The sequence below is a fragment of the Rhamphochromis longiceps genome, linkage group LG16, assembly GCF_057381845.1.
Source record: "Rhamphochromis longiceps isolate RC_006_pf linkage group LG16, R_longiceps_female_GT1.1, whole genome shotgun sequence".
In the NCBI taxonomy this organism is placed as follows: Eukaryota; Metazoa; Chordata; class Actinopteri; order Cichliformes; family Cichlidae; genus Rhamphochromis; species Rhamphochromis longiceps.
The window spans coordinates 8,577,692-8,590,337 of NC_140572.1; the positions used below are offsets into that span (position 1 = coordinate 8,577,692).

General features: G+C 39.7%; 1 pseudogene; it reads right to left on the reverse strand.

Annotated features, from left to right (window-relative positions):
- Window positions 1-3,311: 3,311 nt before the first annotated feature.
- Window positions 3,312-5,381, reverse strand: LOC146650553 (zona pellucida-like domain-containing protein 1 pseudogene; annotated as a pseudogene).
- Between the last annotated feature and the right edge of the window lie 7,265 nt (window positions 5,382-12,646).

The following is a 12,646-nucleotide window of genomic DNA, read 5'->3' on the forward strand; positions in this document are numbered from 1 at the left end:
TAATTCCCATAAATAGTTTAATATTGTAAAATATGGCTTGTAGTCATGAATTTAGATTGAATAAGAGTTCCAGATGATCTGAGCATAAAAACTGAAAAGGAGTTTTTCCAAGCTCAGTCCTGAATTTAAGGAGCTACAGTGCCCATTGGACCGGGTTTGATATGACCCAGAGCAAGATAAACCAGTTTTACAAACAAAATATGTTTATAAAATCATTTGTCATTCGTATGGCATTTTATTGGACTAAAGGCCAGAGAAAAAGGGAGTAAATTTGGAGACTGGAAGTTAAACATAAACATAGACAGCGACTGAGAGAGCAGTAAGGTTGTCCATCTCTAACTCAAACTGCAGGATGTCCATGTGCTGCTGATATGAGATATGAGGCTCCCACTGTCTGCCCATGCCAGCTCCTTAGGAGGCAGTTTCATCTCTCTCTGCAGGGAAGTCCAGATTTATGGATCTGAAACTGCATGCTTTTATTTTCCCCTTCCATCTTCACTATCTGCACACAGTGAGGAAGGGTAACAAAAAGATAAGGAGACAGACCTCAGTCAACATGGATTACAAAATTTTCTTCGTATATGATATAAAAACTAAATTTATTTGATCTTGTTTCTCTTATTATTATTACTGTGAGAATCAGGCCTTAATGCATAAACCTACCAAAGAATAAATGATTAAAATTATGGGGTTCAAAATGTTTATTTTTTTCTCTTTTTCTCTCAGGAACATTCTTATACATTCACAAACTTTCCCACACATGCATACACGGCAATGTTTATGGACAGCAGGCCTTCCTCCTCCTGTTTCCTGATTCCCGCCTGCCTGCCTCCTGCTGTTCAGTCATAAACTCACATAATATGTTTAGCATATTGTAGCTCAGCCGTCATCTCACTACCGCTTCTGAAGGCCACTGGGTGTAACCATATCAGCACAGCCGGGTCGTAATAGGCCGTCACAAGGATATGGAACACTAATATTAAGTATCTGTAATGAAATATCAAAGAAGTCAGATAGTTTCTTTTTCCTTTTCAGGCTTATATTGCAGCTGTTTTGTTTTATGTATGTTGTTTATTTCTTCTCAGATTCTGCGATTCAAACTACCTACCATTTATACATAAATATTTAGCTACTGAGTGTGAACCAGAAAGTATCATATTGATTTCAATAAAAAATACAATATGATTAATGTTGAGTCTGTTACATTTTCAGACCGTAGCCCCCTTTTTAGACCTTTCAGCCCTGCATCTGGACAAAAGCCTCTAAATAGCCTTTTGGCTAGCCAGCTAGCTAAGAGGAACTGTAGTTCTTCTTCAGATATGGTGTCATTCATGCTTAACAGCACAATGAGCTATTGCTAATGACATGAGCAACACTAACAGTAGGTAGTCAATTTCAATATTTCTTTTTTTATTCGATATCCTTTCACATAGTAAAGACATAGCTTACATAAATCCATATGTAGCATTTGAATTTTAACAGAGTGGTATCTCACAGAAAAGAACAGGTTGTGCACTTGCCTGAAATGACAATTTGCAAATACTGAACAGCACAATGATGCATGAACTAATGCGATAAAGCATCTAAAGTGTCACTTTATGTACCTAAAAATCAATCTGTTGTTAGCTAGCTAGCTAGATTTCCACCATCACTGGTGCTGCTGACAATAAGTGCTCATCTACTAGATGAAAATTGTTCTGTGGTCTCTCCATTTGTGTTATGCAGCCAAGGTGGTAACCACTGAGAGAGAAGATAAAAATATAGTATTCTGGAGGAGCTTATTAAGTATATATCATCTGAGAATTAATAGAGTACTTCATGGCTGTTAGGGACTCCTCTGGCAAGCTAACATGTTAGCACAATTCATATTTGTCCTTCTACCCAACTCATTGCAAGTTTTGGGACAATGTTTTAATACTTTTACACTATTTACCTAATCTAAATCTAAGGACTTGTTTTTCTTAACCCTAAAAAGATCACTCTTAGTTAGCAGACCTGTTCACCTCATTTTGTATCTATTTTTGTATCTTCAGAATGAGCAAACAACTTTGTTTTTGTCCCTTTCTCTTCTTTTGTAGTATATTGCAAGCCAACAAGAAAAATCTCTTTGAAATTTAACTCAGCCAGTGAGCTTTTCTGCCTCCAGAGGATCTCTGTCTCTGAGATTGAACTTAAGTTCCATTCTGTGCATAAATGAAATTCAATCTGCTATGTACATACATGCACATGCCAGCTGGAGTCAGGGACAGTCGAGCAGATAAATTGACTTCCCAGTAAACTAAACTCCCTTGAATAAAGCCTTAGAGAATATATCTCAAAATATATAATACCTATACACAGGAGACCAATCAAAAAATGGGCCTCCTTCCTCTTGGTCTTTGGCTCTTATCATTTCCCTGCCAAACCTTGTTGGTGCTAAACTGCCATAGATCAAATCCTGCATGACTCTGGGAAGTGGTTCAATTCCAGATTTGCCCGTTGCTACAGCAAAAATAATGATCTGATCAGGTTCGGGGTTTAGTATGAAGCCCGTGAATAACTTGCTCCATGTGCTGTGTGTGAAAGTGACCCGCATATGTGGGTAGGTTTACAGTAAAGGCTGTACAACAATGCCAAATGTTTCTGTTGAAACTCTGAATTTTCCACCTCACTTTTATCCAGTCTATATTTCACTGACAGATAGTGATGACTAGCCCATCATTTACAACTGGTATGGCGTCGCTATGGACCCAAATGCTGAAGTGAAATTTTTTGAAGTAAACTTAACTTACTTGAGAACTGGATGGATCCAAAACCTGCCAAATGGATATTAAATTTTAGATTTACCTATTCTCATTCTTATTTTCACTTCTGGCTTTGTTTTGTAGTTGTGATTTATGTATTTCATTTGTATTGTGAACTTTCACACTTCATGGCCATCTCAGTCAGTGTATCACAACAGCAGCTGAAACAGTAACAGTGTTTCCAGTCAAAGAAGATTTAATGTTCTCTGTTTGCCTGTCTTATATTTCCAGGATGTGATGTGGTTGTTTCATTTGCGATTAACCAGGATTTTAGTAAGTGACCAAAACTACCTATAGCCAACTTTAATAAGTTTTATCATAATTAGATAACTGAGGTACTTTGAAATGAATTTACAATTTTAACCTTCTTCAAGTTATGTAATTACTCCTAACTACAGGTCCTCCATCTAATCTAAAGCATTTTGCATTTAATTCTTAAATGATCATTTGATGGTGATGACTTTTGGCATATCTTTCTTTGTTTTTATTTGAAGCAGGAAACAATCCGTCTAGCATCACAAAAGCACTAAATGAGAAACAGGGAGTTGTTACTAAAGATGTCACATGTCAAGAATCTCTCACGAGGGAGCTCTGGCTCTTCTTTCCATTTATCAGCCTGTCTCCAGACGACATCACACAGCAATGGGGCAGTTGTAGCCCAGTGGGGTCACAGATATACTGCACATAGGTAGGCAGCTTCCTCCTCTGACATATACACTGGCCTTATGGGGCATGACGTCAGTTTGAAAAACCAGTGAGTACTTTCACAAAGGAAAAGATATGGAGAGAAACCTTAGAGTTTGACATACTAAGATTCTAGTTTGATGAATACATTTCTTTGTTGTAATTTTGGGTTTAGTGTAATTTGTTCTCAAGCCTCTCTTACATCAGGATATCTTTATCTCAATTAGCTTTATTAACAATATAGTTAATTTGGTATTCTTGCTTTTATTTTTTTTAATTATGTTTTACATATATTATCTCTTCCATCCTTTAGATATTGTGCAAACTACATTTCTTTCAAGCTAATATACAAGTTCATGGATTTTACAGGATATATTGTCATGTTACCTTTTTTGTATTTATGCATCTTGGACTCGTAACCCTGTCCTACAGGCACACTGATAACTTTATCTACAGATATGCACGAGGAACAATAAGTCCTAAAAAGCATGAGCCTTTGACCTATGCTTTGACACATCAATGTAAATATAAATAAATAGAGTATAGAGATTACAAAGTCAATGCTGGATTTTAGAGTCATTTTCAAAAATCAGTATCATCAATGCTGTAATGGTTAGTCTTAGACAGAAAGTTGACAAGTTGCTTTGCGAAAGACAAAAAGCTTTTTTTTTAGGATACTCTGACTGCTTTAAAAGACCTCACACACATTCACAAATCTTACAAATATTTGAATTTGACATTTGATTGCTGTTTTCCCTACTATTTTTTAATGTTTCCTGAACCTTTTATAAAACACAGCTGCAATAATGAGAGCAATTAAGAAAGCAAAGGCAAGGACACCAACACCCACACCGAGCCCGACATCAGAATTATATTTTTCTACAACAATTGGCTGCTCTTTGGACTCAACATTTTCAGCTTTGGTAATGATCTTTGGAGAGATGATGGTGTAAGCCTTGGTTATGCCCACTTCAGAAGTATCAAGGGTGCTCCTCTTCATTCTTTGTGCACAGTGCTTGAATGTGCTGCAGGTGCTCCTTTCACATAGACGAATGACACAGTGGATGTAGTAGGTGGACACAGGCTCCTTCTCGTGTTCGATGAAGCGGAAGGCTGGGAACTTAAAGCGAGCTCTTTGGCTGTCTCCATTCTCAATCATGTTTGTGAACTGATCCTTAGAGCAGGAGACAAACAAGTTGAAGATGCTAGAGTTGGATGGCAGAGGGGAAATGGTGGCATAGCATCGGTCCAGCAGGACATTATACTGGCGTGTGAGGTTGGTGGCCTTGATCTCAACATACACATCGGTCCTCAGTTCAATTCCCCACTGTGGGATTACCAGTGGTTGGGTGTAGTTGGCATCACTAAACAGCTTCATGCTCAAGGTGCTGATGAAACTGCCATTGTTGTCCTTGACTATGATAGAGGTGGCTGACACATTAAGCTGGGTGTAGTTGATCATATATTCTAAGGGGTAGGAACAGGAATAGTAGTACATCAACTCAGTTTTGTAGGAAATTTTTCCTGTTGTGGGCTCAAAAGACTGGACCACACCACTGATGTTCATTGTCTCAATGCTGGAAAAGTCAGAGAATATACCTGTCCCAGGAGCGCTGGTGGTCCTGAATATGCTTCCACAGCCGTGGGTCATATTTAGTGGAAAGTGAAAACGAGCAACTGGTGGAGTCACAGATTGATCTAGGGTGGCTCGACAAAGTGGGTCCAACATGTGTTTAAGGATCAGGAGGGTCTCATTGTAGCCAGCGTAGATAACCGGGCAGATTTCAATTGCAAGCTCAATGGCTGAAGTGCCGCATTGCACTGCAATGTCATTGATCCGTGGCCATCGTGCCTCTTTTCCACACTCTGACTACTTGTAACTATCAGAGAAAGAAAAGGTAAAATAATCATCATTCTTTTGCAGCCTTGTCTTCAACATGCTAAAAATCTCGACTTGTACATGAGCTGGAAAGCCTTCATAGTTTGCATGAAGTCAAAGTTATGTTTTCAAAGCTCTTTATACACAAGTATGTGCTTTGGGATTGGCCCAAAACAAGGTCAAGCATTCATTTTCTTTGTAACAACTGCATTGTATGTAGCAGAAGAACTCCAATCTGGACTGTATCCTAAGGGCAGTAACTGAAGCACCTTACCTTCTTTAATGCAGAGGCAATGGGCTTGTTCTTTTGTTGATTATGTTTTTAAATATAAAATTCCATGTCCTCTTTTACAAAACCCCATTTCAGTAGGTAAACATGAGCTGAGTCACTGACCAGCAATTACAATGCTGTGACAGTTCTCCTACCTCATTTGAGTGCCACAAACAATAGTAATGACCTGGTTGAAATCCTGTGTGGGTTTCTTGACAACGTATTGACAGAAAAACTCACTTTAGAAGCCATTTTAAATGTAAATTAGAAGGCAATATCAATGACCATCATATGTGGGAAGGGAATCAGCCTGTTATGTTGTTATATTAATAGTCGGTAAAAAGGCAAGAAGAACAGTAGAACAACTGCAATCTAAAAAGTAGTCAGATAAATTAAATTTACATATACACAGCATACTATACCAGAATATGCAAATACAGTGGTCCCTCGTTTATCGCGAGAGTTACTAAAAATAACCCGCGATAAGCGAAATCTGCGAAGTAGCCAGCTGTAAAACCCCTCACTACACACTATACAGGCATGAACATTTATACACTTTTCTCTCTTGTTCAAACACTCTCAACGATCAAACCTTCGTAGAAAAATAAGTCCAGTATTATAAAATGAAACCAAAGATCAAACCTTGTTTTCAGGTCCAGAACATGGGAACAGAGAAGCTGTCAGAGAATTCAGCATTAATGAATCAATGGTATGGAGGTAGAGGAAGCAAGAAGAATGAGTTGAGTAAAGTTTGACTTATCTGACTGTTTTGTTTTGCTTAGTGCACCTTATAATCTGGTGTGCCTGATGGTCTGAACAATATGGTAACTTCTACCTTCCTTTAGCATGTCCAGAAGTCCAACTTTTTGTGCGATGGTTAGCATCTTCCTCTGCATTTTGGGTGCTGCCGCAGGTGCCTTTGACGGTGCAAAATGTTTCATCGACGTTGTGTTTGTTGGGGAGAAAACTTACAAACCTACAGTACAGCACTTCAAAGTCACACTAAGACACTAGTCTTCATCAAGCTAGCGATCGCAGATTTATGTAAATTTGAATCTGAACGCATTCTGTACTGTACGGCACGAGATTGATTGACAATGCTCTACAGCCGATCAGGACACAGAACACAATGCGCTGTAGAGAAAAAAAAAAGAAGCATGCAAAATTGCACAAAAAAATCCGCGAAACAGCAAGGCCGCGGAAGGTGAACCGCATTATAGCGAGAGACCACTGTATATAAAACCAAGGTAGTTTACATTGCACTGTATTTCTGCCCAAATCCTTACATTCTTCTTTCCTCCTGGCAGACACAAGTTAAACCAATAAAAATAAAATGCAGTAGCCTATTCAGACAATCATTTAAACTTCATATTACACTGAAAATAAAACAAAGAAAATAATAAAAATGTCCAATTTGAGAAGTTTATTTATTCTTTTTTTTTTTAACATATATTCCAAAAACGTTTAAAAAATGATTTAATAAAGAAATTTAACCATGTATGCGGTGCAAGAAGGTTCGCCATGAAAGCTCCTAGCTCAAACCCCACCCGGGTTTTCCTGTGTGGAGTTCGCATTTTCTCTCTGTATGTGTGTGAATTTCCAGGTGATTCTAAATCAGCCATGAATGTCAAATAGAAAAGCACTATATAAATGTGAGTGCTCTACATTATTAGTTATTTCTGTTTTGCACACTCACTCACACAAACACACACACCTTCTGTCAGTCTCATTAGATCTCCTTGTTGTCCATTATTAAGTATATAGTGATGACATCAGGCAGGAAGTGAGAGGAAGGATGAAAAACAGACTCAGTCAAAGTCCTGCTGTGAATTTATCGGGGCACAGACATGGTGTTTGGGGGTTGATGGGGGTCGGGAGCGCGGTTAGGGAGGGTCACCTGCTCTGCTGCTCGCTCACCTCTGCCTTAGCAGCACCGTTAAAACCATGTGATTAATAGCCTGAGCCGCCAAATCAGCCAGAGGGTCTGTGGCATTGAAGAGTCGCAGAGGCGGAAACATGGAGAAAGACGGAGAAACGAGGTGGGAATTCTCTTTGGAGGAAAAATACAACCCCTGTCTCTCTTTTACTACGCAGGTCGTGACCAAACGACCCTGTGTTTTGATTGGACCTTACGGATTATTTTGTCTAGCGGCTAGCAGAAGCAAGGTGACGATAGTTTTTGAAACAGAGGAAGTGAAGTGAGATCAGCAAGAGTGTGCAAGTTCTTTAACTGTAGTTTGCATTTGTTTTCATATGTTCTTTTGCTCATTATTTATTACTCCTGCTAAATATGAAAGAATTTTTGTGATTTTTCTGTTAGCTTTTTATTTTTAATTTTATATTTTGAATGGATTGAAAAGATATTTTAACTTTTAAATAAAAAACTATAATCTGGAAAATGAAAAAGGCAAGCTGTGATCAAGGGTCAGGTCTTAACTGACAATGTGAGAGTTTTTAGTTTGATTTGACTTCGTATCTGAAACTCACGCAGGTTAGTCCTTAAAGAAAGTCAACACAACTTCCAAGTTTGTATCTCTGTGGCTTCGGTCTAACAAAAGCTTTATATTTTTTCCCACATTAGAAAAAAGAAAAATACAAGACGTGGAAACTTGGAGAAAGTAAAAAATAAACAGTTTGATATTTCAGGATACATGAGCTACCTAATGAAAGTTTACATTTACTAAAAAGGGGAATTTCTAGGAGAGGTTTGGTGAGCAGCACTAACTTCCTCACAGGAAGCTTTACTTTATTCACTCACGCACACACACAGGCTGTGGCTCTTCAAATGTAAAGCTGTGTACTAATTGAAAGCTCATCTGTTTTATACTTTCCTTGGCCATTTTCCTCCTCTGTTGGCTGACGGCTGCTCAGCAATTGTAGGCACTGACCTGGTTCACACCAGATGATATATCACCCTGTAAAGCGAGCCGCCGTAGAAGCTGACCCAACACCCAATTGTTATGTTAAGGAAATTAAATGTCACATATGAAATGCTGTCAGTGCTCAGAGGGACAACAAACTGTATGTTAAAGAGCACGACACTGGAAAATTATAAGAATTACATAAAAGGCTAAAGGAGACATGGTCATGATGGGCTCATTAAGAAATCCCCAGTGGAGGAAAAGGTGGCACGAACACAAATGTGAGCAAAAAAACTTTTGTGCTAAAAATCAAGGTTGTTTTTTTTCCCCCTAAACTTGGGTGTGTCAGTGTTGGAGATGCTGTCCAGCAATGGAGACCACAACCTCCTAAGCACTACAACTGAGCTTTGTATAACTTGAAGGAGGAAAAAAAAGATAACAGTGACAATACACACCTTAGTGCTAATTTGAGACTTGACCCGTGAAACCAGAACTCTTTTTACTCCGAAGTCTTTTCAAAAAGAAATGATTGCTCTGCAGTGCTAGTAGTGTTAGTGCATGAAAACGGGGACATCACAGAAGAGCAAATCTAAAAACTCTGAGGGACAATTGTATGATCTGTGTGATTAATATTTACTGTTTACCATTTGTGTGTCCTTTAAGGTCTGTTTGTGCTCCAGGTCTGTTTGAATAGGTTTAGTGACAAATCTCTACTGGGATGACAAATCACTAATGGGATTTGTCACTTATGTGATGCAAAAGTCTTCTTTGTATGGTACCAATGCTGTCTTCTAGGAAAATTAAATATACTTGTTGAGCAGTTTGCATTTTCTGAATGACTACAGTGCCATTGAAGAACTACATGCTTGGCGAGATATGGTTCGGGTAAATGAAGGACATGCAGAGCACTTTGCCAGTATTTATATACAGACTCCCATCTGTGGTTTAAGCAAGAGAAACATGTAAGGTTTCCTGAACTTTTCTAACGTCGTAAAGCAAAAATAAACTAGAGGCAGAAACTCAGAGATTACGATAGATCAATAGATTGATAGATAGATCATGTTTGAGCCAGTGTTATACATCTAATCAGTAACAGCAGGTAACAAACCTACATGTATAAATTACACTTTCCCACACACGCAAAGTGTTTTGTTCAAGGCACACATCGTATAGCGCTGATTTACAAGACACTGAATATTTCCTTGATGCCTGCTGCTGCCTCACTCTTTCATGTCTTACACACTGTACACACACAAACGCGTGTACACACAGTGTGACTGTTGCTCTTTCATGTGTGGAAAAGGGCAACTGCAGGGGGCAGCTGTTAAGAACTAAAGCAGATATGTCCTTTTAGCCTGAGCAGTTGCTTTTCTGATACTTGGTCTCACACACAGACGCATAAAAATATGCATACCCATACATACATGCATGCATGCATGCATGCATGCATTCCCGTACAGTTATAAAGTGTCATTGAATTTGACATAGTGTTGACTGCCAGTTACACTGGGGAGCTTCTGGCTTGGTGGGAAGCAGGTTGAGCATGTTCACAGGTTTCATGAAGACCAAGCTGTTTATGGGCTTCAGTTATATTTCCTCTTCCCTCTCCCATTTTTTTCTGCTCCTCATCCTCCTCACTGTCACTTTATCCCTGCTTTTATTTCTCATCTTTTCTTTCCTCTTCTCTTCTGTCCTTCCTCCGCTCATATCCCTTCCTTTTCAGCCATGCCCTTTTTCTTTCCTTTCAGTCATCTTCATTTTTATTTTATTTTCCTTTGCTTTCCTTTGCTCCTTCCTTGCAGCCTTTCTTCTCATCTCACTTTCATTCTTTGGTGAAGTTTGCTGCCATCACCTGCTGAATCACCTCACCTCCCCCTCTAGTTTTGAGTTACACCAGATGTGGAACCTCGCTGTTTGGACGGCTGATTGATTTTCAGCCTCACCGCTGTCCAGCTGTTGCATTTGTGAGCTGCTGGCAATTTAGGTTTTCTTACTTAGCTCTGTTGTATTTAACCGTGCAGATCAGGTCTCTGAGATTTTTACCACCAACTAACACAGTGAAAATGAATGAAGGGCTAATCTCTATACACACCACTAATGAGATATATAGTGGTGTTGATACTGGGTGATTCCTTGAAACATACTGGGTAACATGCATGGGCAGCAGCAACAGCAGCAAGGGATAAACAGATTTATGAATCAACTTCAGCTCCTTGATTGGTTATAAAATGGGTTTTGTATGTAACTATAATGGGGGTGAATATGTGTGTGCAGGGTGCCCATTCTATACCCACTCCAATGCACTTGTGTTGATATGTATGCATACAGTATATGTGTGTTACTGGTGTGCTTATCCTTGCAAATAAGGGGCATCTGATTCAAGACTTCCTGTTTGATTCACTAGCTGTGGTTTAATGATTAAAAAACTCTTAAAAGCTTTAAAATTGTTGTCATTAGTTTCAATATTACGTTTTATATCATATCCTTCCCTTTTTTGCTCCCCATGTGAACTATTTATTGGAACGCACCCAAAGCCTACTCAAACTCGACTGGGCAATAGGTCTAATCCCACTACGAATGGAAACCAGAAATCTCTCTGTACCAAAAATTCTCAGCCCTTACCTACAGATTTGGCACATTTATATGCAGATATCTATTTATAGAGATTACAGGTTAAGGTTACATCAGTTTAAGGCCGGGGTAAGTGTAAAGCATTGAGTGTTGAGTGTCGAGCATGTAATTCTGGTGGTTAAGGTATGAGTTAGGAACAAGAAGATTTAACAAGGGTTCTCACAAGTATTGAAACACCAACACGTGCGTGCAAATAATATGTGCAGGAATTCGTGTCACTGTGTGTTTCCACAACTGTGGACGAGGAAGTGTGTGTGCTTTGTGTTCCAGACTTGCGCACACACACACTCGCAGTCCCTGAGTGCGTGCATGTGTGCGTGAGCGTCAGTCTCCAGGGCTGGGCCATAACAGTGACGGATGGGCCGTGTGTGGAGGCTGTTATTATTTGTTATGTGAGCGGGTGTGTGTGACTGGGCTGAGTGGGCCATACACCTGCTGCGCGGCTCAGAGAGCCCCAGCTAGCTTGGAGAACAGCTGGACGCATTGATTTAGAAGTTCACTCTCCAGGCTGCAGGAACAAATCAAGCAACAGCTAATAAAACCGCTCTTTATGATGGCGGCTCCATTTGCCCTCCAAAACAACTGGCTACATCATGTGTTTTTCTAACGCCCGCCGCCACACAAAATTAAATCCCGGGCTAAGGTGTCGCTTCTGGATGCTGTGGAGCTTAAGGCTTAATGTCTGGCTTTAATGCAGCGAGAGTAATCAATGTTGCATGGTGTATGTGAGTTTGCATGTGCGTTCACTTGCATAAATGAGAACAGTGCTTGTGTGGGGTGAAAATATAGTTCTCTGCGTTTTTCTGTGTGAGCTGTTTGATGTTTGCTCAGACTTGTGTGTATGTGTGCATTCGTTTCAGGCATGTTTGTCTTTACACCTAGACGTTAATGCGATCAATACTTTTCACATCTCTGTCCAGGTGAAATAAGTGTTTGCTCAGTGCTAAACGCTGCAGCTGGCCGAATGAGGTTTGGACATGAGAGAGAGAGACAGTGTGTGTGTGTGTGTGTGTGTGTGTGTGTGTGTGTGTGTGTGTGTGTGTGTGTGTGTGTGTGTGTGTGTGTGTGACAGAGAGAGAGTGTTTGCAAGAGAAAATTTGGGAGTAGGGGGTTGGTTGGAGTATTTTGTATGAGTCAGCCCCTGTTAAGACTGTTCCATATAATGCAGTGGCTGCAGCTGTGCTGTGAGTCTCTGTGCTTGCAGATGATAGACTAACACTATTGTCAGTCTTTTGTAACGCTTTTATCATGCCTGCTGAGCCAGTGGATACAGAGGAACAGATTTGCTAAGCCTTTGCACTTTGTTTAAGACACATACCACAACCAGATATGATTTCTTTTTTTTTTTTATGGATGTAGCAGATGCACCGACCCTGAAGTGTCATCTGGAATTAGGGTTCTCTGCATATTTCTATGCAGAGAAGGAAGTTAGTTGTACAGGCTAAAAGAAGCCGATGTAGAAACTTCACAAATTCCAAACACACGTATTATGGCCTTGAGCCTCAAGTCAGCTGCTAGGTCAATCTAAGTGCTGGAG